Here is a 24,504-nt window from a genome sequence, read left to right on the forward strand (position 1 = left end):
ATTTTTAATTTGCATCAAACCTTTTGTATTTCTATTTATACTGTTATACATGCATTTGAGCATGAAATATGTTAAGTTACTGCTCTGTAAACGTAATTAAAATTGCACTTTCATCATATCTGGTTAAGTGCACGGTCCTATATGTGGCCCTGTGGTAGTGTCCATGAAAAATTGTGGCCCCCTCCAGCATTTACGTTGCCCATCCCTGCGTCAAACGATTAAAAAGCCTTATTCTTCTCTGGACTGTAAGGGCATGTGCAGACTCACCTTAACTTTCCACTTAGCTTTATATGGGACAAATTACATCTTCATTGTCCCTCCACAATTCTGATTGGCATATCAAGTCCAGTGACCTCAAGTTATCCGCAGCTTAGCTCCACCCACCTTCAACCTGAGCAGAGGTCTGATCAGAGAAAATAAAACACCTGTGAGAAAGAACATGTGCAGAGCCTTTAAACTGCAATGCAAAAAAAGGTGTGTCTAAAAACAAGATAAAAACACTAAATCTGAGGGAAATGATCTTGCTGCATGGACAAATAATTTCACTTGACAAGATTTCTCAAATTAAGATTATTAAATCTAGAAATAAGCATGTTGCTTAAAATACGCTTAAAATAAGAAATTAACTCTTAAAACAAGATCAATTAAAGCTGCAAGCAGTGATGAACTGGCACTATCTTGTCAAGTTAAATTTTCTGTCCATGCAGCAAGATAATTTCCCTCAGATTTAGTGTTTTTATCTTGTTTTTAGACACACCTTTTTTGCAGTTGAGACAAAGAGCCTGTTGACACTTGGTTTTAAAACGTGCCTTGGGCGATCGGATCACAAGTGGTCGGCACCAACTACAAGTGTAAACAATCACCAAGACAGATTGTGATCGGATCACTCAAACCACTTGCCATGCTGGTCCAGGTCGATTTGACCACATATATTTAGTGTAAATGCGATGCGATCCTGATGCGTCCACAACAAGGACATAACAGCAAAATACGTCATCAATGCAGGCCGTGTGGTGGTCATTTTGATAACAGAGCGACAACGTGTGTTCGGATCACCATAACGAATTGAAAACCAACTATAAACAGGGTGATTGTTACTTTGGCTAAACAACAGCTACTGTGCTTACAAGTGGCAATACTATGATTATGTAGTTCACTAGATTTAGTGAACTTGTTAGAACTGATTCATGCACATCTTTGGGTAATTATACCTCACCGAACACGACAAATAAAATATAGCCCAACAACTATTTTTGTAAAATACCAATGTCAATGATTTAAAAATATCTAAATTTGTCTTTTTTTGACCAGAAAATAACACTTCCATATTGTTTAGGCTCCTTGTACCACCACTACTTTCTCATTCTTGTATTTTTGTCTCTACAAGTATATGTGTGCATGTGTTTATGGGGGAAGGGTGGACAAGGGGGTGACATGCCACTTAGCATGGCAGCCTAGTGACGCTCTGAGCCTCTTACACAAGTCCATTAGCGAGCTTTAGCACACACACATACGGATTAGGTGTCGTCACACCAATAGGGAACCATCGCGGCTGCTGGAATGTGTGGACAGGGTTTCCTCATATGAGGTGGCTCAAATTAGGAAAGGAAATGAGAAGTGGGGCTGCGGCTGAAAGGTCAATGATACGAGAGAAGCCCTCACTAAAAGACACGCACACACTCAGAGAGCAGCTGAGCATCATAAACATGTATCTGATCCCTCCACGAGTTGACCCGTGGAGGGGTCAAATCAAAAAAGGGGTGACACACACACACAGTAGGTCAAATCTTATCTTTGGTCAATCACAGGCTTCAATGATCTCATCATGTTCATAAACTTAGAACAGCCTCTGTGTGAACTGATAGGAGACTGATTGCTTTTGTCCCGCAGCTCTTTACAATGCTTGGTATCTGCTTGTGTATTCAGCAGCTGTTCCTCTTTCTCCACTCGCTGTCTTTGACCAAGGTGAAACATGACTTGAGGTTGGATTTTCTGTCTGTCTGTGTCGGACCTTAAGGGACATCGAGGCAGCTTGTATGTTCAGCTGACTAACATGGATGCAGCTCTGTGGATAAAGAGACACTCGGCACAGAGCAGGGAGAGAATGCTGTAGCAGCAGGTGGGATTTAGCCTCAAACTCTGTGTTGGATGATAAAGTAAAATATATGCTGCGCTTTCCACACCGCCATCTCTGTGATTTACTGCATTCACCTTTGGGTGCTACAGTCATTCTGTCATCAGCTGGGAACCTGCTCAAGAAATACCTCACGTCGTCCCCTTCTCACAGAGAAATGAGTCTTCTCTTCTCACTCGACTTGCTCTCTCAAACTACAATCTCCTTCATCTTTCTTTTCTAACACTTTGTTCTTTCATGATTGCTCTCATGGGGATAATTAGACCTTTAGCCTCCCTATGCTGATGCCTTGCTGATGATCTTGCAATGAAATCTTATTTAGTGTTATTTGAAGTTGCCCTACATAAGAGTATTAGCTTGTCAATACAACTCAGCTGCATCAGTTTTAATTTTCTTCTTTGCAGTAAATGCAACAAAATGCTGACATTGTGTCATGTAAGTGTCAGGTGGCTGTTATTTACTGCTGTGAGATTATTGCATAAACAAAAACAGTAGAAGGTTAAAACATAAAGCATAAAGTGAATGTAGGACAAATCAACAGGATTATTTGGGTTGATTAGATAATATGTAGATCATTGTTGCTCAAACTGTGGCCTCCAAATGGCAACTTCTGGGCCTGAACATTGAGCTAATACATAAGTGTCTTAAACCTACATTCTTTTTAAGGGACAGCAGGGGGGCGACTCCACTGATTGCAAAAAGAAGTCTGTTTGTATGTAAGTCAATATGAATATGAGCCTACTTTTATATTTTTCTAAAGAGGTTTTGGTCTCAATTGTTGTTAATTAGACAATAAAGCAGGGTATGCTTTAGGGCAGGGCTACTGTTGCTACCACAGTGCACTGCGTGTTAGACAGGCCCCCCAGATTTGCATGGTAAAAAATCTCAAATTCCAGTCGATTTAATTGCAGGTGCAACTAGGCTGCTAGCTGAGTTAGCTAACTATCTGAGTTAGCTAGCAGCCTAGTTATACCACATGCATGGAACTTGTCATTGAACATAACTGTAATACTGTACTGTAAGACAATATGGCCGGATCTATTTTACCCTGTGGTTTCAATTGTATGCAGTGTGTTCAGGTTTCCCAGGAAAATAGGTGATCGCATAATCATGAAATCCTGGGGGGCCTGGTTAGAACTTTGATCCTTTCACAGTGTGTTTTCACATTATCAAGGTTCATTGTAACATTTCGCTTAAAAATGTCTTGTTCAGGCTGTTCATTTCGAAGAACGATTGTCCTTTGCTAACAAGCTAGCTGGCCCTATCATTAGCTGATGATGTAGCATCATCATTCCATCATACAGAAAACGATGACAGCTGTCCAAAGCCCCATAAGGCTGCCCAACATGATTGAAGTGGTGGGCAGAGCTGTGCAGACTGTGGTCACAAACCGCAATATGGATAAAATCTTGGAGAAATTGACGGCCTTGCAAAGGCAATTTGATCGATTTGGAGACCAAGTATGGACAAGACGGGTAACCATGTAATTTGCATGTGGCCACTCGCCTAAGCCCAAAATTCCAATCTTATTTTTAATTTCGTGGTCCTAGTACTTGTTACTCTGTGCAATGACAATAAAGGCAATTCTGATTCTGATGCCAGGTCCCGATCTGTTTCATGTGTCAAACCAATGGGTGACGTCGGTTGACTACATCACTATTATTATACAGTCTTTGGTCCAAATGAGACATGAAATGTAATTATATATTGTAATATTGGCCATAATAAACTGCTTGGACAAACAACCTATGTAGACTTAATTCTGATGACTTGATGCTTTTTTCTGTTTTATACAATTGTAAATTGAATATTTTGGACATTTTAATGACTGTATGTCAAAAATGATTACCAGGCAAAGCAAGCAAATGTCCTCAATGAGCTTGAAGTCTACAGGTTCACCATGTGTTCAACACATAATGTGAGAGACAGGAGTCAAAAGAAGCATACTGCAGGTTAATCTGGCTATGGTTGCAGACTTTATAGCTGTGGCAGAATCATAAGAATAAGAATAGAGAGTCGCCAGTTCGCATGGTCTCAGTAGCAGTCGCAGGTTTGCATCGTCTCAGTGGCAGTCGCCGGTTCACATGGTCTCAGCGGCAGAGTTACTGGTTCACATGGTCTCAGCGGCAGAGGTACTGGTTCACATGGTCTCAGCGACAGAGTCACCGGTTCGCATGGTCTCGGTGGCAGTCGCCGGTACGCATGGTCTCAGTAGCAGTTGCAGGTTCGCATGGTCTCAGTGGCAGTCGCAGGTTCGCATTGTCTCAGTAGCAGTCACAGGTTCACATGGTCCCAGCGGCAGAGTTACTGGTTCACATGGTCTCAGCAACAGAGTCACCGGTTCACATGGTCTCTCAGCGACATAGTCGCCGGTTCGCATGGTCTCAGTAGCAGTCGCAGGTTCGCATTGTCTCAGTGGCAGTCGCCGGTTCGCATGGTCTCAGTGGCAGTCGTTGGTTCGCATGGTCTCAGTGTCAGATTTACTGGTTCACATGGTCTCAGCGGTAGAGTTACTGGTTCACATGGTCTCAGCTACAAAGTTACTGGTTCACATGGTCTCAGCGGCAGAGTTACTGGTTCACATGGTCTCAGCAACAGAGTTACTGGTTCACATGGTCTCAGCGGCAGAGTTACTGGTTCACATGGTATCGGCAGCAGAGTAACTGGTTCACATGGTCTCAGCTCTGTGCTGAATTGATGCGCCGTGCTCCATCGTCCGTCAAAAATAGAAGCTCTGCGCAAGTTTTGCCAGGGCTGATGGATGGCGGTGCGACGACGGACTCACTACGCAGCGGATCTGGAGTCGGTGGAACCTCACACAGGCCCTCATTTATCAAGCGAGCGTAGAAACGAGCGCAGATCTGAGTATATATTTCGTCTTACGACAGGGTCAACGTGGGATTTATCAAACGATCGTATCTCGCCAACCACAGCGTAAGAATGATCGGCTGTTGATAAATGTGGCGGCTCGAAACATGCGTAATTTAAATACCACGCCCTAAAATGTACCCGATTCAGAAGACTCGCCTTCAGAGCTTACGACACCGAAGGGCGCAATATGGCCAAAAGGAGGATTTTTTCACCCTCTAAAGTCAGCTTTATTAGCAAAGTGCACCGTTACAATTAACAATAGGGGCAATATAGACATATTAAAGAAATACGCAGCGACGGAGGTTTATGAAATAAAAGTACTTATAGTTATAAACTCAAACAAGTTCAGTGAATATTTTACATTTGGAGCACGGACTTAGAAGTTTTCAGCTTTTTGGTTGAAGGAGGTAAACAATGTTTTAAAGTAAGTTTTAATTAAAAAGAAGAGGAATTTCTCAGTCAGAAAGTGAAACGCTGACGTCCAACAGCTGCAACACAACAAACTGGTTTTGTTTGGCAGCATAAAAAGTGGAAAAGAAGGAAATCAGTGGTGCTGTAGCAGCAAAGTAGCAGACTATTAAACTCCCGGCGAGGTTTGAGTAATTACATGGTGATATATAAAGCCTAATAATCTATATAATATCCGAATATTGCTATTATTATGATGGAGATATACTATTCACCTCTTTACATTTACTAATAATGATGTCCTAGTCAGAGGAGCGTGTGGCAGCGCTGATTGGAAATGTTTCTATTCAGGCAGAACCGCTGGTAAAAGAGACGCTGACGCTCCGGTGTCGGAGCTGGATAATAATAATAATAATAATAATAATAATAATAATAACAGTAAACAGCAGAAGACAACAACATTTAATATCCTCAGCTGGTATTCTGTTTAAAGAATTTCACAATCGCAGGGTGTATTTATTTTTGGATTATGTTTTAATGATAAATTATGTAGTCTAAACATGTTTTGCTTTGTCACTATTAAAAATCAAAACACCACAGAGTTTATCAGCTCCAGGCATTGATACAATAGTCTAAGATCAATTCTCCCACTCAGACGTGTGGACTTCACGCTGACTCAGATTTGCGTACACGAGCTGAGAGCAGATGTGAGATCTGATCGTACCGTCCGCTCACGTCCAAATTGATAAATGCCGAGGCTTGCGTAGAAATCATCTTACGCCCACTTTACGCTCACTTTCTGACGTACGTTCGTTTGATAAATGAGGGCCACAGTGATTATAATGAATGCATATTGGCTCCGCCGACGGATCTGCAGCCATTATGCATGCAATGGAATTTAGGGGTAACAGGATGTAGTCTGGTACTCCCCATCAGGTTATAATTTTGTTGATGAGTGACTTGGACACCCTCTCTTCTGTAAAGCTCAACCGAATGGGTGTAATAGTCCATAAATACAACAGGGTACACATTACCTCTGGAACTCTATGGGAAAGAGCCCATGAAATCCAAGGTCTTTCTGAAGCTGCAATTTCCCTGCTTTTCTTAATTTGTATTATTAGCATAGCTGAGCCCAATCAACACCTATATACCAAAGCACTGTTTTATAGGTCTTGTATTTTTCGAAGATATCCTGATATTGAATTCTCATTAAACATTCCAGGAAGGAGTTCTCAGAGACATCCTGGTATGTAGACTTGCTAGAATGTTTCATCTGAAGGAGTTCCAAGATGGCACAGCGGATGGCAGCTTCAAAACATGGATCACCTCGGTCCACGACGCTGGACTGCACTATGAGAGGGCACAAATATCAAGCCTTTGTGGGATCACTATGAATGCCCTAAGGCGAAAAGCTGGGACAGATCTTTCCGGCAATATAGCGGGACATTTGCAGGACGGCACTATGAAAGAGGCTTCTTTGCCTTCTGTGATATCTGACTTCCAGCACCGACAAAGTGACCGATATCTGTAAGTAAATACCCCAATCCTCGCGTCTTTGCATTGGCTCCCTGTTCATTTTCGTATTGATCTTAACATCTTTGCTGTTTGTTTTTAAAGCTTTGAATGGACTGACCCCATAGTACATCAAGGACCTCATCCAAATCTATACTCCATCGCTCAAATTGAGGTCCGAGGGCCAGCTCCAGCCCGTGGTGCCTAGAGCGAGATTTAAAACCAGGGGGGACAGGGCTCTCTCTGTGGTGGGCCCCAGACTTTGGAATGCCCTCCCCCTCCATGTCCCAACAGCCCCCACGGTGGAGTGCTTTAAGTCTCGTCTTAAGACCCATTTTTATTCCCTGGCTTTTTAACTTTGCGTGAGTTTTGTGGTCCTCTGTGTTTTTTATTTCTTTTACTACTTCAAAGTACGTCTTTTATTTATTTTACTATCTGTTTGATTTTATTGTTTTATTTATACCATCATTTTAGAGTAATACACTTATTATGTATTGCTCATTGTTATATGGAAATGTTTGTTTTATTGTTGATTCTATGTACAGCACTTTGGAGATGTTTTTGTTGTTTAAATGTGCTATACAAATAAAGTGGATTGGATTGAAGTAAAATCATGTAGAGTGGTTGTCTTACTGCAGTAACCTCCTCATAGACACTGTGTAGCTTAAGGCTACAAGAAGTTATTTCTTCCTGCAGCCGGCGGATTATCTCAACCATGGGGGACAAAACCCAATGTATATCTTAGTATTGAGTGATGCTGTTGTAGCCATTTCATAGTGTCTCTGAGCTGATCTCTAAGGTACTCTGTATTTTGGACCAAAAACTCCTTTGTATTCCGGTATCCATGTTCCTGACTGTCATAATGTCATGTCTGATTTCCATCAGAGGTTGATTTAACTATGGTATATGTTCCTTTTCAATGTTCATGTCCCACACCATTACTTGTAGTTTGTGAATTGAATGTTGCAATTCTTCCAAGGGACAGGAGGTTACAACTGAGCAGTTAGAGAGTCACCATCACATAAATAAATATCAATTAGAGCCATCGTGTTTGAGCGAACCTCTCATTCCCGGGGTCTGAAGAATTCAAAATGTTCTTGTGGCTACCACCACGGGGAGCCTGTTGTCCAGGGCAGCTATTCTCAAACTTGGGGTCCCGACCCCAATTGGGGTCGCGAGATGATTTCTGGGGCTCGCCAAATCATTTTGGAAGTCAGCTCTGTCTCCACTGTGTTAAAGTGTTCATGTGTTTTAGTCTTTTTGGTCATTTTGTGTTTTTTTAGTCATTTTGTGTCTTTTTTTGTGTGGTAATTTTGTGTCTTTTTTTGTGTGGTAATTTTGTGTCTTTTTTGTAATTTTGTGTCTTTTTTAGGTAATTTTGTGTCTTTTCTGTTCATTTTGTGTCAGCCCACGGAATAACAATTACTGTGCTTTTGCAAGCAAGCACACAAAACTACATGAACTGTGGCTGACACTGCAGGAGAGTGAGGGTACTGTAGTGTAACAGAGGCCTGAGCAGTCTGTCTGTTTTGCCCTGTTTTCAATGGCCTGCTATATCAACAGAATGGTTGTTGGAAGCAAGGCGGGTCCCCGATGCCAGAGGAGGAGGAGGGGAGGACTGCTGCAGCAGTCTGCCGACTCCTGGAGGACAGCGTGAGTCCATCTCATCTCTTAATTACTGTCGTCCCTGAGACCCAGCCGGCTAATAACTGCCCCGCTACTGCAGCGAGCTGGAAACTCCACTGAGCACGAGCAGATGGAGGCGGAGAGAGAACCTCTCAGCTTCACAGCCAGCCAGAACAGATAGGGCTCAACTAGGCCTTTCTTGACCATCTGGACTAATATGCAGAGCACGGCTCATGCACACACACGCGCACACACTCTCACACTCACACACACACACACTTTATTTTTGTAATAACACAGGCCATGCTGCACCCTGTTCCTAGTCACAGCTGATTTGTAAGAACATTTGTCATCATCATAACCCCTGAACACCTTCGTCAGAGACGCTTTTGTCACAGCGCCAGCAGCATAGATACCTGATAGAGAAAGTACAGGACATATGCTGTGGTGTGCACTCAACTAAACAAGGACCAGTATTAGTGCTAGGCCTATTACTGTACTGGGCCATACATGGCTGGCCAGATAAAGTAGCATCCACACTGTAAATAGCAGTGCATTACTGTAATTACACACAACTTTAACCTGGTCAGTGTACGTAACTGCCTTGGCACTTCCCTTTCTGGGAACATATGGGCTGATGAGGATCAATGGCAGATATGGGCCAGTATTAGCACAGACACTAACGCGGCTAATCGCCCTAACTTTCTAAGATGTTCTTCTCTCTGCTGCGGACAAGCACACAAACACAAACACAAGCTGACCTCAATCCTCCTTCTCTGGGCCTGTGGGTCCAAGGGCACAGGTTTTATTTCAAGGCACTCTTGATCAAAGTCTGGCCAGCACACCACAGACAAAATAGTGTGGATTTATAGTCCAATAGTGACCTTTTTACCCTCGTGTCATCGGCAAGATTTAAACAAAAGAAACACATTTATGTGAGTAGAGTCGACAGGTGAGAGAGAAATACTGTACAGAGCAGTGTGAAATACTGAAGGCTCGCGGTAACCCTGTTCTGAAGGGTTTGATCTTAGTCAAAATACACATCCTGATTATTGACAATATGTGATCCACACTCTAAAAGGGGAAAGCTGTCAGGAAATTTGTGACGATAAAAGAAAAAAAAACGATTTGAGATTGGAGATAAATGTTTTTCTCACAGTTTCACAGGTTTTTTCACAGGTTTTTTTCAGCAAACAAAGGACCCAGACACATAACTATAATTCATCATTCAACAACTTTTGGTCATGTCATTAAAAATCCTTAAAAATCTCCCGTCAGATAACACACCTTAAATGATCATTTCCCTGGCAAATCCATTAAAAGCTGTCAAGTCAAACCAAATCTGTAAAGATTCAAATTCTGCTGAAGCAGGTCTGTCATGTGACCTCACCACCATAGTGTTGCACAGTAGATTCAGAGGGTAGGTTCATTTTGGCCACCTGGTTCAAACATTATCAGCCCACTTAAATGGTCCTTATCAGTTGTTATCAGCCTCATATATATGGGATTGAAGGTGCCTTCTCCACCTACTAGTAGGTGCGGAGGGTCATTATCATCAGGCCACAACCTCCTGGTCTGGGCAGTGAAGCAAATGCCTTAAGCCTTCAATTTTTCAAAAGTCCAGCAGGGGTCAACAATGATTGGTTGTAAAAGAAGTCGGGTCCTATCTATCTCAATACAAAAATGATTGAAGTACTTTTCATTTGATTTATTACCTCAGAAAAAAATCTTGTGCTAAGATTATGGTCTCAATTGCTTCAAGTCTTCTTCAAGACAATATGAAAATAGATGATAAAACAGGGTATGATTTCGGGCATGGCTACCTTGCGATTGGCAGCTAGCTAATACGGTGTCTTAAGGCAAAACAATGCGTATCCACTGCACTGTGTACATCTAAACAGCTGTGAACTTGTTTTTTATTGTCCATGTTTTCATCTCAGAACTTTGACCCTTTCACTGTGTGTTTTCATTTAATAAAAGATTACTTGACCATCTTGGTCATTTAAAAATGTTTTGTTCAGTGTTGTACTAAGGGAATCGGCTGTTAAATTTTTCAAGTAAGTAACGTACATTTTGTTTTAGCATTAAGAGTTTATCTTTAGATACACCCATAAATCCCCCTCGCTCCTCCCCCAGTTTAAAAAAACAGAGATGGCGAAAGAGCTGAAAACTCTGCTTCAAACGGGCGGTCCACAAACCAGTGGCTGACGTCACGGTGACTTTGACCATTATTTATATGCAGTCCATGGTTATTATCCCATTGAATACCTAATCACTGTTTCATTTAGGTTTAGGTGCCAAAACGACATGGTTATGTTTAACAAAAAAAACAATGGCCCTCATTTATCAAACGAGTGTACGTCAGAAAGTGAGCGTAAAGTGGGCGTAAGATGATTTCTACGCAAGCCTCGGCATTTATCAATTTGGACGTGAGCGGACGGTACGATCAGATCTCACGTCTGCTCTCAGCTCGTGTACGCAAATCTGAGTCAGCGTGAAGTCCACACGTCTGAGTCGGAGAATTGATCTTAGACTATAGTATCGATGCCTGGAGCTGATAAAAGCTGTGTTTTGATTTTTAATAGTGACAAAGCAAAACATGTTTAGACTACATAATTTATCATTGAAACATAATCCAAAAATAAATAAACCCTGCGATCGTGAAATTCTTTAAAAAGAATACCAGCCGAGGATATTAAATGATGTTGTCTTCTGCTGTTTACTGTTATTATTATTATTATTATTATTATCCAGCTCCGACACCGGAGCGTCAGCGTCTCTTTTACCAGCGGTGCTGCCCGAATAGAAATATTTCCAATCAGCGCTGTCACACACTCCTCTGACTAGGACATCATTATTAGCAAATGTAAAGAGGTGAATAATATATCTCCATCATAATAATAGCAACATTCGGATATTATATAGATTATTAGGCTTTATATATCACCACGTAATTACTCAAACCTCGCCGGGAGTTTAATAGTCAGCTACTTTGCAGACAGCACCACTGATTTCCTTCTTTTTCACTTTTTATGCTGCCAAACTAAACCAGTTTGTTGTGTTGCAGCTGTTGGACGTCAGCGTTTCACTTTCTGACTGAGAAATTCCTCTTCTTTTAGAATTAAAACTTACTTTAAAACATTGTTTACCTCCTTCAACCAAAAAGCTGAAAACTTCTAAGTCCGTGCTCCAAATGTAAAATAATCGCTGGACTTGTTTGAGTTTATAACTATAAGTACTTTTATTTCATAAACCTCCGTCGCTGCGTATTTCTGTAATATGTCTATATTGCCCCTATTGTTAATTGTAACGATGCACTTTGCTAATAAAGCTGACTTTAGAGGGTGAAAAAATCCTCTTTTTTTGCCGTATTGCGTCCTTCGGTGTCGTAAACTCTGAAGGCGAGTCTTCTGAATCGGGTATATATTAGGGCGTTGTATTTAAATTACGTACGTTTCGAGCCGCCACATTTATCAACAGCCGATCATTCTTACGCTGTGGTTGGCGAGATACGATTGTTTGATAAATCACACGTGGACCCTGTCGTAAGACGAAATATATACTCAGATCTGCGCTCGTTTCTACGCTCGCTTGATAAATGAGGGCCTATGTGTTTAGGTTTAGGAAAAATATTGTGTGGTTAGATTTGGGAAAAATACTACATGGTTAGGTTAAGTAAAAAACATAATGTTTGAGATTAAACACCTTACATTACTGAATGTAAGGTGTTGGCACACTTACTTAATATAAAAATGACTTATAAAGTGACATTTTTCGCATTTTGTCCTGTGTTTACCTTACACAGATGTTGTATGCCACTACCTCCCTCGATCACATCACGGTGGCCATAAGGGGTCTGCACCTAACAATAAATGTGAATACAGTGGTCAATTTAATGGCCTAATAACAGAATCTGAAGCTACCAGAAGGACCCCACTAACCCGTATCTTTGAGGCTGATAACTACCACTAATAATGGCCATTCAATGGCATGATAATATTCAAACCAGGTGGCCAAAAAGACCTATCGTCTTTCATATTTGTGTGGTAGTAGAGAAAGGAACCCATTTACTCTGACAGCATGGGGTGTGTTTGTCACAGAATTCACATCATTACAACACTATTAACCCACCGAAAGCCTCAAAAGTAATTTTTCTTCTCTCTCTTCTCTCTCTCTCTTGCTCTCAGAAAAAAAAGTACTGCTGATTTCTTTGCCAGCGCAGGTTCATCTCTGCTTGTTATGGCTAACCTTGATCAAACTACCAAAATAATTTATAGGACCCTGGCAATCGCAGAGAGGTTTTATTCTCCTTCACATTTCTTTAGGAATTTACTTTTAGCCTTTTCAGTTGATAATAGGTTTGGTCAGTCTGCTGCGATTCCTCCAACACAACATGTTTACCTATCATTCAAATGGTTGCCAATCATAAGTGGATATGCTGGGAGCTGTAATGTGTTGTGCTACCACTCAATTACATGATAATGTTTTCTGATTCAACAACCACAAAGAGCAGAATCACAGGTGCTATTACTTGGATTTGGTGGTATGATATTCCCATTAACAGCCATTTGTGCAGCTCAGAATAGACAGTGCAAGTATGGAAAACTGCCAGCTGCTATGTACTACTGTAAAGGTGGCCTGTATCTCTCACTTATATTGAACTTAGCAGCTGCTGCAGACTGGACGGAACAGAAGCATCACTGGTGACAGAAACTCGATTGCAGCTCACCTCGACCCACCTCACACACACAAACAATGGCCCGTAAAAACAACAGCAGCTCAGAGTTAATGCAGATAAGTCCCATTAACCTTTGTGAGCTCGCACTCTCCGTCTCTGTCTCTCTTTCTGTATCCCTGGGTCCACACTGTCCTTCACAGTCTTTCCATCTCTCTCATGAATGTTTGATGGTGCTGCCAGCTGCTCTCTAAGTCTGAGGGCAGCACGTGTTCCTGCTCACAAACACAGGCCCTGTATTGTTTTTGCCCTCGGAGGACTTTGAAAAACAACAGAAGCATGCATGTGTTTGCATGAAGGTAGAAAAAAAGGCACTTTCATGATAAGGGTTTTGCTTAGGCGGCGTAGCATTAGGCGTGCAGTGACAGTGTTATTTTAGATGTATAGGAAAGTCATTGTTTTGTGTCCAAATGCAGCAAATAACAGCGCCTCAGTAATTTAAAAAATCTTTCCCAAATGAAGTGTGGGCAACTTTCCCTCCCACACAAATCACCCTGTGTTTTTGTGCGCAGACATTTCATTTTCTACAGCCTTCCTCTTCTATTGTTTGAGGGGTTTTTTCAGAGTGAAGCATCCTTAATCATAAATTCCTGGGCGGCTGTTTGCCAATACAGATCTTGACACGCGCGCACAAACATTTCTAATGTGCGTCAAGAAGCAAAAAAAGAGCAAAACATTTCTCTCGCTCTTGTTTTCCAACCTCGTACACACACACTCAGCGAGAGCTTCCACCTATCCTGACACCCTGAGGATTCTCTGAAAAAGCCATATGTCTCCTCTGCGTCGTCACAGCAACAATCTCAGGACCATCATGCACTGCTCCCTTATCATGCAAATGAAGCAGGGATCCAGACCAGTGGCCTGCAGACAGACTGTTAACACGGGAGAGACTCCATACAACACTGCCTAATGGCTGCACATGTTTGTATGAGTCACACTTTGGTAACAACTGTGCTAGGTGCAAAGTTTGAAACTGAAGAGCCCTATCCCTGTATATTTATGATTTTTAAGTGTTTATTTTATCCATAATGGGTTATACACCTACACAAAGCTGCAGCATAAAACTCATTAACTCGTGCTCATTTTAAAGTAATCTTTTATACATATTTTTTCTTTTATCACTTAAATGCTTTTATGGGTACAAGTGTCTAGCATAGTCTGGTTATTTGGGCATTTATGGATGACTTTAATATCAGCATAGTAAATGACATGATTAAAACTTTAAATATTTGTAAGATACTTTACAAAAACCTATGCAAAGGTGTTCTATTTAATGTTGTCACAGTGCTGCTCCCTCCCGCTCATTTCTGCAGCCTCTGTCTCACAATACTTTTCTATTCTACCTGTCAGCTACTCCCACCTCATCAGCCCAAACCCACTCACCTGTTCACTCAGCTGCTTTAGATCACCAATCAAGCCAGTAAAAATATTTTTGCATCACACACATTCACTGCTTGATTGTTGATTGCATTCATGACTTTCCATTGGTTCTTTTTGGACTGATTTCCTGTTGCCGACCCTGCCTGTCTCTGACTCTCCTACTCTGTCGATTCCCCAGTAAACACATCAGCCTTCTGTCCCCAACCAAGAGTTTTGTCTCTGCTGAGTGAGTCCGCCTGTGAACGACAGCCCTTCTGTAATCTCGGTTCTCCTTTCCCGGGTTTTCCGAATCCTTCCCAAACCCACAGAGACTTAAACCTGCTTTATTGTTTTGAACTGTACTGCCACAGCTACCTGCTGCTGAATTTCTTGCTGTTGCCAAGAATAAGGTCATTATCAACTACTCCTGCTGTCTTGTGTCCTACAATTGGATCCTTAGTACTCCCATTTTAAAAAATCGTGAAACAGCTGCTGTTGTAAACACGTCATTAATGTTGTTACATGGAAATACAACACAGATCCCAAAACAAGTTTGGACGTTGTCTAAAACATAAATAAAACAGAATGGGATAATATTTGAATCGTTTGTTAAAATATACCTTACATTGAAAACTGTACAAAGACAATATATTTAATGTTTAAACTGATAAACCTTTTTTGGAAATAGAAACTCTGAATTCTGAAATGGATACATTCTGTTTTTATTTACGTTTAAACAACAGCATCCCAACTTCTTTGGGATTGTACTTGGTTAGGTTGAGGTAACAAAAATACTTGATTAAGAAAAAAAAAGGGTTTTGGTTTAAATAACTGCATCTATGAATGGAAGAGTTCGCAAATACCTACAAACAGTGGATGGGAACAGTCTGAATTGCATAATTTATTAGCTTAACAGTGTAGAAATGGAAGCTGATTGGCACTTAGAAGTTTACCAATAACTTCAATGTGAGAAGATCATGCAATAAATAAAAAACAGTATTTAAGTCCTCTTGCACTGAGCTGGTTAAGATGTGTAATGTCTGAAGACTTAATAATCTCCAGGTGGAAAATATCTCCCCAGTTTTGACAAAAATTGCATTGGACATTGGATACTGGCTCCCTGATCATTTTCAGGACAGGAAACTGTTATCCTTATTTATGAAAGCACAACAGCTGCAGTTTGGAAGAAATGCAGTAACTTCTGCAAAGATACTGATTGTATTAATTGTTTCTGAAAGGAGTAATAAGTAATTGGTAATGTTCGGAATGGGATGGGAGACTGAAGCTGATGTGAATTCAAACTCGGCTTAACTCTATAGCCCACTGCCTTTCTCCTCACCCAGTCTCTAATGTCACCCGTCCATCTCGTCTCCAGTCCTCCTCCTCTCCTCCAACATTGTCCAGGCAACATACAGACAGAACTGGGTCATGGTGAACCTGAGGCCAGCGGATCCCATTACTTTAGCTCCAGAGTCAGGACCTTGAGGCCTTGAATAGGATTCAAACATCAAACTTTGGCTCAGGCATTGGCTATCACCGTCAGCAGAGCTGCTCCCAACCAACAGTCTCTCAGAGCAGTTAACATAAATTATGAGATTTGGACTCACTCGTGGGTCAATAACACATTTTTCCAACTCTGGGCAAGCGATTGCGTTGTGGCTCAAAATGCTGATTTGAGTTCAGTGTGTTTATGTGGGTCATAGTTGTGCAAAGCATTTGCTCTGAGGTGTAGATACTCTGTCAGTGATGGATTCAAATAGCTCAAACGTAAAACACTTTACTGCCTCAAAGCCAGTATTGGAGGTTGTTCATTAAAGTAGGACATAACTACTATCACTATCTCCTCCTCTATATATATGCAGCATAGCTGTTCCATTTTCACTAATCACTTCAGTTACTGATCCAACAGAAACAGGAGGTCAATACTACAGTTACATTCTTTCAGTCTCATTAACCTCATAATTGGTGCAATTCCCATCACGAGAATTGATGTGTGTTTACACGTCATTGTTAGAACACCAGAATTGGGTGTTCAAGCTGCATAAATTAATTTTCTGGCAGAATAACTCCACGACAAGCTGAAAAAAAATACATTATCAACTTTTAAGGTTGTCAGAATATTTTAGCCGAGTGGTAAACTCTGGTACTGTAAAGTGAAGCCAGGGCGAAGGTGCCTTGAACCTGCTTTCTTTCTAATGGCCAGAAGAGGGCGACTTCTCTGGTTGCAAAAGAAAATCCACTTGTATAGAAGTCTATAAGAAAATGACCATATTTCTAAATTGATTTATTAACTCAGTAAACATTTTCCTAGTGAGTTTAAGGTCTCAATTGTTTTTCTCAAGTCTTCTTAAAAAGACAGAGTGTGCTTTACTGTGGTATGTGTTCATGAAGCTGTATCTCAATCAATTTGAAAATGTTTTTTTTTCCTAATATTCTGACCTAATTTTAGTTCAGTTTTAAAATGTAAGGCAGGACATTTCAATCACTAATTCAATTGGGCCATTTAAAACATGTCCATCTGCTTGAATGTGTGTGTGGGTGTCTGCTTGTGTCCCTTGCTCTCTGACACAACTTTAAAAAAAAATGTGGTGTGTAATTATTCCTATAAATAACAAATACAAATATATAGCAGATTGGCAGACACAGACAGACAGAGGCGCCCTGAAGCAGCATGAATTGCTACCCCTTTCCATTCTGCTCCCATATTAACCAATTGGGTTTTTCAGACAGGACACACTGCAGGGCAGGAGGCTCACAATCCATGGCAAAATTTCAGAGTCTGGTCTATTTTCTCTGGGAGCCTTGAGCAAATCTGGCTACCACTAAGCTGATGATGACGTGTAATGTCAGCAACACCCCATACATGTTGACAAAAAGGGATGAAAACTACTTTCAATCTTTTGAAGTTTCAAAAGCCAGTATACACAACTATTAGATCCTTTGGGTGCACAGCCCCCTGATTCCCTTAATAGCAATAAGAATAGATCAATTGTTGTGATCATGCAGGATGTTGCATGTGCTTTGTACACAGTTACAGAATCATGCAATGGTGTGGGAAACTTAAAATAAGTCCTTAACATGCTTGGCAGTATACTGTAGTGCACATGAGACGCAGCACACATTCATAAGAGGCTTACAGTCAGGAGCTCTCTGTATACTGGAGCCCCAGTATTGCTTAATATAAGGTGATTGGCCGACTGCCCAAACAGTTAAGTAAGGCACCACTGTGACTCAGCAGGCAAACATACAACTGAACCATCTGAATCTACTGTCTTGACTGCACATGGACAATCTAGTGTCCCCACCCTACTTAATGCTGGGCTTACAACAAACGATTTTCACAGTCCCAGACTAAAAACTGAAAGTCTTTAGTAAATCTAGGAGTTTTACTGGAGTCACAGCATCTCCATCGTTAAGTGTAAGGTAGTAATCTGCTCTGTTTCATATCAGTCTTTTTCTAGTCTTGGGTTTGGATCATATCAAACATGTTTGATATTATCTCAAGTCTCAGTGACGTAACACAATCACCAACCAATAGATGAGCGAGGGAAAAGTCCCCGGTTCCAGATATTTATACAGTCTATGCAGTAAAACCACTTTGACAGAAAAAGTAACATCACAATAATGTTAGTAAACTCAGTCCTAAATAAAAATATAGTGATGTCATATATTTGTGGCCACAAGCGGGATTTTGGGGGGCTGTTTCTTAGTAAAGAGAACAGTAAGGAGACCCAGTTAAAATGTATAAATAAATGTAGGCCTTTACATAAATAAGTAAATGATTGATAATTAATGTGACTAAATGATGATCATGATTAACTAAATGAGAGTTGAAAGCGCTGATAAATATAACTATTCAATTAAACACATAATTAAATAGGGCATAAATGTATATCATGAATTCATTTATAAATTTTCCTTTCCTTTATTCTTCCTTATATGTATTTTGTTTACTGTAAAATAGTCAACTTTTCATGTCAGAAAAACAGAAACCCCTTTTCAGCTTTGTGAGGGGCATTTTGTGGCGTTTTTTTTTCTTTTTGTTTTCTTCAACAGAAAACCACTGCACACACTAGAGCAGCTGGAGCCAAAAGCTGCTTCTCCTCCATTTTGTAAGTTTTTACAATGAAAAAAATGGTAAAAGAATCTAGTTGTAGTCTTGTAAATAGTGACCCTGAAAGATTCACACTCTTTGTAGAATCTCAGTCTGAGGCCCCGTTTACACGAGGACGCTTGCGGGTAAAAACGTCAAAATATTTTATCAGAAGTGCCTTTTGTTTAGATGGTGACGGAGTTTTTGGGGCATAAAAACGCAAAAATCTGAAACCACCCTCCAAAGTGGTAAAGTTGAATCCGCTCCGCCGTAGCGTGTCTGTCTACACTGACAAGACACAAAACTCTGCTCAGATCTGCTCACGTCACGTATGTGTTTACGTCACATACATGCTCCAGTACAGGAAATAAACAAACATGTGGGATTATTTCCATGCGTCGGACCTTCAAGCCGCTCTGGCAGCTCTAATAAACTTACAGGAGTCTTTCCACCAAATGTACAGGATATGTACAGATAGTATTAGTGAACAGAGAAGGATTTGTAATTACCTCTATCACATTTTGGATGCACCAATTGGTGGGAGGCGAGCCAAACGGCTTTGGACGAGACCTGGGAGATCCAGTGGATGGTGGAGAATTTTGTGGAAGGAGTATTTGATGAAAATACGTGGCGTGAAAACATCCGCATGCCCAAAGATGCTCTTATGGCTTTAAGTGATGCTGCCTGGCATGCATACAATCCAATTCCACACACTTTTGCGTCACTGTATGCACGCAAATTTCCTCCTGAAAACGTGCGTCTAAACGCGGAATAAAAAGTGAAGATGCGACAGCACTTCTGCATCTTCTGTTCAGACCGTCATCATGTAAACGTAGCCTCAGACTAGGCTGTGACTAAAAACTCTAAACACTTGTCTTTAGATGTGAGCAGGTGTGAGCTGATAGTTTTCCAGGAGTCTTTCCAAATCTTTTCAAAGACTTCTGATGTATAGGTAACATAAGTTACCAAAAACATCACATTTCGAACACAGTTCTGCACTGCAGAATCTTTACTGCCATATCCTTGTTTTCTTCAGCAAACATTAATGGAAGTCTGAGACTTTACCACCTTAATTAACAACACATACTTTATCCTAAAGTTTGCACACTGTGTTCTAAACCAAATGCTTTGTTCTTGACCTTGCTGCAGTTGAGAATGGAACCAGGAGAAATTGTTAGTTATCTCAAACAGTATGTGACAGAGTGGGTGAGAATACACCATTGGTCACTATTTTGGCATGGCAGCATTTCATATTAATTTAACAGTTTGTTTTGTTATTATTTAACCATATTATATCCTGGGTTTATTGCTTTTAGCAGAGAAGATTTTTTGTTGTTAAATTAAAACTAGGGCCGGGACTTTAACGTGTTAATTAAGATGAATTAATTACACAAAAGTTAACGTGTTAAAAAAATTTACGCATTTTAATCGCACTTATTTTTGCACCACGGAACTTTTCTCACTGGATGAGTTTCAGGCGGGCCGATTATACTGGAGCACCAACTAGCGTTCATGAGTTCAGACAACAACAAACCACAGTGAACATGAAGGAAGAAGCTGATGAGACGCTTTGGTTGGCCCCGTGGATGATGGGCCAATTTGTTACAAAAAACCAATGGATGGAAGAGCATGGATAAGAGCATCGATAAGAGCATGGTTGTGTTGCTATGCAACAAGGAATTCACATATCACCGCAGCACATCGAGCCTCAAGTATCACCTCAATGCTAAACATATAGCAGCTAGCGGCTAGTGTGGTAGCTAGAGTGGATTGTGTTTTACTTAAAAAACCAAAGTATTCTAGTTTACAGAAGGTCTACCTACCTATAGGCTACCTGAATTTCTGAAATGTACTATATTTCTGAATATGCTATTGCTACACTTAATGGCAAAAATTGCACTGGTCTGTTGGACTTGAACAAAAATAAACAATATTTTTGTAGCTTAAGCTTATGTATTCATTCATTATTCAATGGTATACTAAAAATCCATGTGAAAAAAAATTACTTCTCAGTGTTCTCAAGTCAAATATTTATATGCGATTAAAATGCAATTAATTTCGATTAATTAATTACAAAGCCTCTAATTAATTCGATTTTTTTTTTTAAATTGAGTCCCGGCCCTAATTAAAACATTTACTTGTTTAAAGTTTGATTCAGTTTACTCCCCTCATACTCACCATACTCACCTGGTGCTCAGGATAAAGGAGCCACTTCCTTCTTTTGTACCCTGGGTGACATCATTGGTGATGTCACAGGAACAGACTAAGGCAGGAGGGGAGGCTGATTTAAAATAAGTAATTTTGCAAAGTGCTGCCATGATAATTGTAGCGGTATTGTTGATATGGGATGAAGGCATGCGTTTTGGTGGCGTAGTCAGAATTCAAGGTATAATCCACATTGTAAATTCTTGTGTTTGCTCTGTTTTCTGTGGATTACCCCTGTGAAAATGGTACAGCGGGCTGCAGGGTAACTCCTGCTGATTAGGGACGCTATAAAAGCAGTTGCTTTGGGCTGATCGGTTGGAAGGATATGTGTAGATGTGTACATGTGACATGTAGCTGGGATTGTTTACTGTTGATGGAGTTATGCCCAAATAACGCTTTCTTTTTTGTGTATATATATTTTTGGTCGGCACTATAAATAATTCACTGTTTGAATACTTAATAATGTTTCCCCAGTCTGCTTCCGACAATTTACGCCACTCTGGTCATGCTTCCTAACACAGTAAAAGTAAAGGAACTACTGTTTAATAAAGCACACAAGTAAACAAATACATTTAAGCCATTTTACTTTATGTACATGGAGTATAGATTGACTTGATTAAAAACAAATATATAGGGGTTGATATGCAATATACAAACTATATAGATCATGTCAGCTGCCAGCCACAGCCCCTTAGTTTCAGTTCCCATAATGCCCATGATGCAGATATAATGATAAGTCTGACAGATTTCATCAGCTGTAGCTTGCTAGCTCAGTAAGCTAATGTTAGTTCCATGACTATTCATTAATGTTTGGAGCTAACATCATAGACCAAGGATGGGCAACTTAAATACTGGAGGGGGCCACAATATTTCATGGACACTACCACAGGACCACATACAGGACCGTGCACTTAACCAGATATGATGAAACTGCAATTTTAAATATGTTTACAGTGTAGTAACTTAACATATTTCATGCTCAAATGCATGTATAACAGTATAAATAGGAATACAAAATGTTTAAAGCAAATAAAAAATTACCACCTACTGTGATTTCTTTTTTTTTCAGTGTAAGAACAGCAGACCAACATTAATTGCAAGAAGTAATTTTGTGCATTTTTACACTGCACTTTTAAGATTTCATGCTCAAATGGCCGTAGCAATTATGAAGGATGCCACACATGACTTTGACCCAGGGGAGTGGTGTTTGCCATCTATAGTTACATATATAATTTAACTTCCATGAGTGGCTTTGCCACATTCTACCTCACCCTATGTTACTACTGTAACTACCTCATGTTATTTTACACCAAACGAGCCTATCTTTTCTAAAGCCTAGCCTTGTCGTTTTGTTTCCTGAACTTAGCCAAGTAGTTTTGGTGCGTAAACCTAACCAAGCTGCGACCATTTGACAATGTTAACCATGTGTTTATAATGGCAACTGGAACATTTTGGGTATGACTACATGTTGATCAAACGTGGCATTTTTACTGTCATACTTGGTATAGTGTTTGGGCACAAACTCTCTTTAAATAAATCTAGATAAAGTATCTGTCTATCTATATAATGTGTCTTACTATAGCCACATACTAATTTCTTCAAAGTTGAGAAATCAAACTTGACAAGCCTGCTGTGTCGACAATAGCTAAACTGGAATTAGATTATTTTTGTTTGGGGGAGGGGTGCAGCAAGATTTTATTGTAATCTATAGATCCTCTGATTGATCTGATGTCTAACACAATATTTCCCCTCCCACTAACTCAACAAGGACACACAAAGTTGAAATACTAGGCAGGTGGATGCAGGGGAAAGGGCCAGACAGGAAGGCCAGGAACGCACACACAACAACAGTATTTGCCTGGGAGGAGAGTGTCTCTAGGCTCTGCAGGGCTAAGGTAAAGAGAGAGCTTGTTTTCTTCTCTTCTTTTCTAACTTCCAACACAGTAGTGCTCCCTGCAGGCTGCATCCACACCTCAGTGTGAAGGCAAAGACCATAAAACCCCACACCATCCTCAGAGAGGCCTTGAAGGCACCGAATACCAAACAGAGCAGGAAGTATAGTGCAGATTTGACTTTTTCACCCTGAACCATAACTGCTTCAAAGCCAGGCGTTATGAAGGGCATCCGTTGCGGGTCGCTGAGCTGTCTCTGACCAGTCTGCTGCCTGCGCTGTGTGTATCTGTGGCAGCGTACAGCGCCGTAGGACGGGTCAGAGAACAGCTCGACTTGGTGAAGGCATCCAGGGCTCAAATGAGCGGATACATTAGTGACTGTGCTGAACTGCAGTCAGCCTGAGGACCAGCGTGTTCAGTACATCTATCGCCGTACATTGACGGCTTCCTCGTGAGGACATACAGAACTACATGTGATGTGATGCATCTGCCTGTGATGGATTTATAGAGAGAAATAGAGGGATGATTGTGCTTGCCCTCTGTCTGTGTGTTACGTAACTCACAGCCAAAAATTCTCCCAGCGGATTAGACTCAATAGAATGATATTCACGGTTTAATGTGGCTGAAAATGAAAGCTACAAGAGTGGGACAGGCTCATTTTTCTAATCAAAGGGACTTGGGCAGATGTAATATTTTGTGCTTCATGGTCATGTGGTGCATCATTAGATTACATTCGGTCACACTGCGGATGACGACTCAGGGGAGCACCACAATAGCACTTTGTGTAGTTGACAGGTTGAGTGCAGCCCTTGTGCGTTCGAGTATGTGCACCCGTGCGTGGATGAACGTTGTGTGTAGTGTAGAGCAAAGCAGGAGAGCAAGGACGGTGTGTGGGAAAGGCTGTGTATGTTTGTGTTTTACTCATATTGTGGGGACATAAATGTTTTTACAGAGTTACATTAGCCGTGTTTCGACTGGGGGGGGGACTGGCCACCGGGAAAGTCTCAGGCCACATCCTCTCAAAAGTCCACTCACTCTGTGTTTCCACTACAAGTTAGCCCCCAGAGGGATTTAGAGACTCTGGAGGTGACATATGGTTTTCACCGTCGCTAACTGTGCACAACGTCAGGAGATGAAGGCAGCATGGCTAATTATGTACAGAGTCTCTGCTGATCATAAACATAGTGATTGTGCATAGTTAGCGATACTGTTAATTCACAGAGTGTCCGGTGCTTGTTGTAAACAAACAGAGATCGCTAAGTGAACACCTCCTGTAGCAGCAGCACATACACATTGTACTGCTACAGAGCTAACTGTAGCTAACTGCCGCTAATGGAGGCTCTTCTTAACAAGCCAACTCCTTCTTACTCTTCTTAACAAGCCGGCCTCCGGCTCGTTAGTGGCTCGTTAAGAAGAGTAAGAAGAGTCACTGGATTCGTCTCCAGTCGCTTTCTTGAAAAATAGTCGCTGAGGGAGTCCGAAAAGTCGCTTAGTTGGGAACACTGCTTTGCCGTCTGTTTTCAGGGGAGAAAAAAGACCCTGCTCTTCAACAGGGACTAAAAAGGTCCCGACAAAAGGCTGCTCCGGACTGCTCGTATTCAAATTAGAGGCGTTTTGGCGTTTATTGCCCAGTTTTGGAAACAGCCCTATTATGGGGACCCAATGTTCT

At 41.0% G+C, this 24,504-nt stretch overlaps 1 long non-coding RNA gene across 1 annotated transcript in view; it reads left to right on the top strand.

Annotated features, from left to right (window-relative positions):
* Window positions 1-7,314, top strand: part of LOC131959707 (uncharacterized) — a 29,718-nt gene extending 22,404 nt beyond the window's left edge. The window contains exons 2-3 of the long non-coding RNA XR_009389512.1: window positions 6,640-6,940; window positions 7,031-7,314. This is a non-coding gene — a long non-coding RNA (uncharacterized LOC131959707). The remainder of the gene's footprint in view (window positions 1-6,639; window positions 6,941-7,030) is intronic.
* The last annotated feature ends 17,190 nt before the right edge of the window (window positions 7,315-24,504 follow it).

Source organism: Centropristis striata, chromosome 21 (genome assembly GCF_030273125.1).
Source record: "Centropristis striata isolate RG_2023a ecotype Rhode Island chromosome 21, C.striata_1.0, whole genome shotgun sequence".
Lineage (NCBI taxonomy): Eukaryota > Metazoa > Chordata > Actinopteri > Perciformes > Serranidae > Centropristis > Centropristis striata.